This window comes from Acipenser ruthenus, chromosome 34, assembly GCF_902713425.1.
Source record: "Acipenser ruthenus chromosome 34, fAciRut3.2 maternal haplotype, whole genome shotgun sequence".
NCBI lineage: Eukaryota > Metazoa > Chordata > Actinopteri > Acipenseriformes > Acipenseridae > Acipenser > Acipenser ruthenus.
The window spans coordinates 2,618,111-2,624,110 of NC_081222.1; positions in this window are offsets into that span (position 1 = coordinate 2,618,111).

The following is a 6,000-nucleotide window of genomic DNA, read 5'->3' on the forward strand; positions in this document are numbered from 1 at the left end:
TTTTGTGTTTGTTTTTGGTGATCTTTTTTTTTTTATTTGTAATTTATATTTTTTACGGCTTAGTGTTTTTAAATCTTTGTTTTGCGCTTTTAAGAGCCAAGTTACTTTGCAAAAACTCTAACTCCTTAAAAACATTCTATGTGGTCTATTCAACTGATCTAAACAGTGGCGCCTCTAGATACTCCCATCATTTCAAATCAGCTATATGCCAGGTTTGGTCCTACGTGATCCATAACCATGTCAGGGATGGAAATAAGACTTCTGTTGTATAGCAGTTACACCCATTCCAGGTTTTACTACGAGCTTGATTAGCCACAGTGTATAGGCAACAAGCTCAGGTGTGTCTTATTAAACTCAAAGTAAAACCAGGAATGGATTCAACCGCTGTGTAATGGGAGTCTTATTTCCATCCCTGCCATTCTGCTCAATGGATGTCCCCCAGTGACTAATACGGGAATAAGTCAGACAAAAACGACATTTTGACCTGACTAGCATCAGGACTGGTTATGCTATACTGCGTGTTATTTTTTCCTTGACTGCACAAGCAGGCTTTTGAGCCATTTGTCCTCTTTAGACTAAAATGTGCAACCTGTCGCCTATTTTTATTTTATTATTATTATTATTATTATTATTATTATTATTATTATTATTTATTTCTTAGCAGACGCCCTTATCCAGGGCGACTTACAATCGTAAGCAAATACATTTCAAGTGTTACAATACAAGTAATACAATAAGAGCAAGAAATACAATAACTTTTGTTCAAGCAAAGTACAAGTGTGACAAACCACAATTCAATAATACAGCAGATAATAGTGATAGTTACATCAGGATATGATTAAATAGTGATAGTTACATCAGGATATGATTAGATACAAAGTACTACAGGTTAAACACTTGGCAGATTACAGTATTCTGAAGTACAGAATTAAATGCAGTAAAATAGGGGGCAGATAAGAGCAAAATAAAGCACATTTACATGAAGGGTGATAGTGTCCCAGGATACAAACAGAGGAGTTCTACAGGTGCTGTTTGAAGAGGTGAGTCTTAAGGAGGCGCCGGAATGTTGTCAGGGACTGGGCAGTCCTGACATCTGTAGGAAGGTCATTCCACCACTGCGGAGCAAGGGTAGAGAAGGAGCGGGCTCTGGAGGCAGGGGAGCTTAGCGGAGGTAGAGCCAGTCTTCTAGTGAAGGCGGAGCGGAGAGGTCGAGTGGGGGTGTAGGGAGTGATGAGGGTCTGGAGGTAGCTGGTGCAGTCTGGTCAAGGCATCTGTAGGCTAGTACAAGAGTCTTGACCTGGATGTGAGCAGTGATCGGGAGCCAGTGGAGCGAGCGGAGTAGTGGAGTAGCGTGGGCGAAGCGAGGCAGAGAGAACACCAGACGGGCAGCAGAGTTCTGGATGAGCTGGAGCGGACGGGTGGCGGACGCAGGGAGGCCAGCCAGGAGGGAGTTGCAGTAGTCTAGGCGGGAGAGTACCAGGGCCTGGACCAGGAGCTGGGTAGCATAGTTGGTGAGGAAGGGTCGGATTCTTCGGATGTTGCTCAGGAAGAATCGGCAAGTGCGTGCCAGAGTGGAGATGTGCTGGGAATAAGAGAGGCAGGGGTCCAGGGTGACTCCAAGGTTCTTAGCTGAGGAAGAGGGAGAGAGTGTGGTAGATTCCAGAGGAACAGAGATAGAGAGATCAGAGGAGGGGGAGGAGGAGGGAAAGAAAAGGAGGTCAGATTTAGAGAGGTTGAGTTTGAGGTGATGCGAGTGCATCCAGGAGGAAATAGCAGACAGACAGGTAGAGATACGGGAGGAGATGGTGGAGTCAGAGGTGGGGAAGGAGAGGAAAATCTGAGCATCATCATATTTCTTTCGTATGTCGTTTGTCTGTTTTATTCCTAGGACACCACAGTATATAAAGTGTAAAACAGTGGGTATGCCCAGCAGGCCGACAACACTGCGTCTGGTAAACACTCAACCGGCCTGACGTGAGCTCACTGTGCAGAACGGAGCACCCTACACGCAAGACCTGCCCTGATATAAAACATCTCCATGTCTCTTCTAATTACGGTATGCACTCAGTGTGAGATCCTTGCAAAGGTTTACTCACAGCAGCTGCAAGGTCAGGACTGGAGCACGCCGTGGAAGTGTATCGCAAGGCTGTGACGCTGTGTTTCTGAACAAAGGAAATGTGGTTTTAATGCTAAGGCTCCTGCTGCTCTCTACTCCCACCAAACCAATTCATTAAACAGCTTATAAACCACACACACACACAAACCTTATTAAATGAAGGTGTGATTTAAATCTCTTCTTGGGGGCTCATCTGGTAGAAGCACAGGCATGCTGTGTGCAGGGTGAGTCATGCAGCCCAGGTTCGCATCCTAGCTGTGCGAAGGTGCCAGTTTTTACTGGGGATCCCGAAGGGAGCGTCACATTGGCTCTGACGCTCCCGTGGGTTAGGGAGGCAAAACCATCAGGGACTTTCTCTTCATCACGCTACAGTGAACCCTGCTGGTCAGGCGCCCAGTGAGCTCAGAGCAGACACCTGCTGGGCTGCCCTTTGTCCTCCAGGAGTTGGTAGCTCGCTGACATCCGCTCTCGAGTTCCTGGGTGTAGAAGAGTAAGCTGGATTATAAGACGCCCACTGAACCTTCAGTTCTCCTGAGCTGCATGGGGCTACAGTGTCCCTGTAATAAGTTAATTCACAGCAACCTTGGGCAGGGCATCTCAGAACTTCTGGATCCAAAGTCAGGGCTCTACCAAGTAAGCCAGAGAAGCAGATCCTTCAGCAGAGCTGGTAGGGGTTCCACATGTTAGCTTCCCACCTAGTCAGTCATGTCACACAATCGGGTTGAAGTGTGAAGAGTCCTTATAGAGAAATAGAATGTTCTGAGGAAAAAACTGCAAAAATATCATGGCAGGGAAGACTCACTTATAGGCTTCAATGCATAACTGCCAAGCCTTACAGATTACCCGCAAGTGTTAGGGGTTGTCACAATGTCACAGGATCTTACAGTCATAAAACACTGACCTTACCGGTTTTAAGCATCAGCGTTTAGTTTATTTTTTTTAGGTCACCACAGGTGCGTTTTGTATGATCTGCTTGTAAGCACGCGAGAATCTCACGTTAAATGAGATTTAATTATCAAGCGCGTAATCAAAGTTTCCGGAAGTTATTTTGTAACCATATTGAAAATCGGAGCCCGAAGATGACTCTGAAGTGTGATAAGATTAAAACACCTGCTGAAAAACAACAACACTGAAGTAATGTAGCGGAAGATATTTACCACAATGGGCTGAATTTTATCCAGGAATTGTGTCTCCTTCACTTTGTGCCTTGTATACAATCAAAAAATAAAACTCGCCTCACCCCAATGACTGTCTGCTTTCCTCCAACACAGCTCAAGAACCTAAGAATGCCATCACAAAAGCAGAAGTTATGTTTTGCCAAGTTGCCAACAGCTTACAAGAACAGGTTTCTGTCCTGCCAGATATGTGAACTTTCTGCATCAAGAAATATGATTCCCCCATATATAATACTTTCAGATCCGACAGCAAAAGATTGAAGTGTAAATGCCTTTTAATTAAGAAAATTTGTTGAACTACTAGTTGTGTTGCATTTTTTTTTTTCATTTATTATTATTATTATTATTATTTATTTCTTAGCAGACGCCCTTATCCAGGGCGACTTACAATTGTTACAAGATATCACATTATACATTATTTCACATTATACAGATATCACATTATTTTACATACAATTACCCATTTATACAGTTGGGTTTTTACTGGAGCAATCTAGGTAAAGTACCTTGCTCAAAGGTACAACAGCAGTGTCCCCACTGGGGATTGAACCCACAACCCTCCCGTCAAGAGTCCAGAGCCCTAACCACTACTCCACACTGCTGCCATTTATGTTGGTTTGTCTTAGCTTCTTTGGGTCACGAAGAAAATAAGGGTTCTGAATGAATCTCATGGGTTTGTAAAATAAAATATACAGGTGAGCATCAAAATGGGTTGACAGGTAAAGATATATAAAAAAAAAAAAAACCTGCGCTGACCCGACCAACTGTCTTAGCAGCAGGCAGCTGTCAAGTAAAACATGCTGTTTGAATGTTTACAAATGCATGTATTAACAAGGGAGGAACTAGACTTTTAACAAGAGGATGCATAACCTCAATGTTTAATCTGATGCTTCAGCAATGTAATCTGTGAAACGCAGCTTCTGGTGCATATATTTAAGGCTGGGGTGTGTGTGTAATGGGGTTTTATCACATTGATTTCAGTGGGACCTTTAAGGAGATGTAAATATTTTTTTTTGTAAATGTATAGGTTAATAAAGTAATTTTCAAAAAGGAAATGTTTTGTAGTAAAGAAAAGAAAAAAAAGCCTAGATGCACATCCCTGAAGGATATATACTGAGCGGCCTAAACAGTGGTGTTTAAATGCCAGTAGGCAAGCTACTCTCCTAATGAAGTGCATCCACAGTGATAATAAATCTCAGTGGTGCTGTTTCCCGTCTGAAAACTCCTTTATTATTCAAATTTCAAACCTGCCATTTGACACAGAGAACTGACTGCGTTGTGAAGTGTCAGACATTGATCCTAACCACTCTGGAACATGGCAAAGAAAGAGTTTGAAAAATAAACGGATTAAACATACATTACATTAGTGGTAGCGGAGAGAAAACCCCAAGGAGACCATGTCCTGGGATTGTAACTTGGCTTTTATCTTTGCAGATTTGGAAATGACAGGTATTCTTTTGAAGCGGTACTTTGCCTTAACACTTTCTTCCCACTTTGGTGAGTCTGGAAAATGACTTGGACCTTTCATCTTCTTTTAATTGTGATTTTATATTATTATTATTATTATTATTATTATTATTATTATTATTATTATTATTAACATCTTGGTTTTAAACTTAAGATATGATTTTCTAAGTATTATTTTATAATATATAGCTAACACTGATATTGATCTGATACAGTACACCAATCTGAATATTTTCATATGGAAAAGAAGTCACATTAAATTGAGCAATACTGTTAAATCATTTTTATTTATATTATTAAAACATATAGTATAGGGTTCTGTGTAAGATACAAGCTGATTATCCTACAGCACTCCATACAGTATTCTATATATATATATATATATATATATATATATATATATATATATATATATATATATATATATATATATATAGCTTTTAATATTCTAATCTGTAGCTCCAATTTTGAGAATTCGTAATAATTTTTCCTGTAATTGTCTCCAGCTGCTGTAGCTTTCCACATAATTCACTGCTCGATAAACACTGCTATCTGACTGCCCAGCCTTTTGATTTCCTAGTCCCAGAATGCCGTGCGAGGTGACCTTCAAACACTGTTAGCTGTGTGCTCCAGAACTAGAATCCTGTTCTGATCCTAAAAGACTACAACTCCCAGAATTCACACCGCATGACCTTAGTGTCTCACACCTTGTCACTTGTGTATAGGAACATTAGCACTGAGAAACATTAAGGATGGGTCACTGGTTTCTTGTCATTAAAAAACATATCTGGAGGCATTTTGATGCAAATCCCTTACACAGGTATCTGTACTTACGGTGGTAATCCTAACATATTAGTCTGTCAAATTTGTAAATGGATACAGTTTTATTTCTGGAAGTCATGTGAACATTGCTCATTCAAGACTCAAAACGACGTCGTCAAATGATTGATAAAAAAATGCACAAAAACCCCCAGCTCTGAGGGTTGTGCTTTAATTGCATTTCGTTTTGTCACTTTGTGATGTCCTTAACTGCTTCGTTTAGGTTTGTAATTACTCTGAGCCCGGAAGGCTGTAGGAATTATCAATAGAACATGCCCTGTGCTTGCACATCAAACAAACAGACTTAAAGGACAGCATTGGGAACAGCATTACACTCCGGGGATAACACCCTTAATGGAAGATTTTAACTTCAGTTAAACACATCATGTCATCTGTCAGTCAGCTCTTCGTTCAATCGATTCC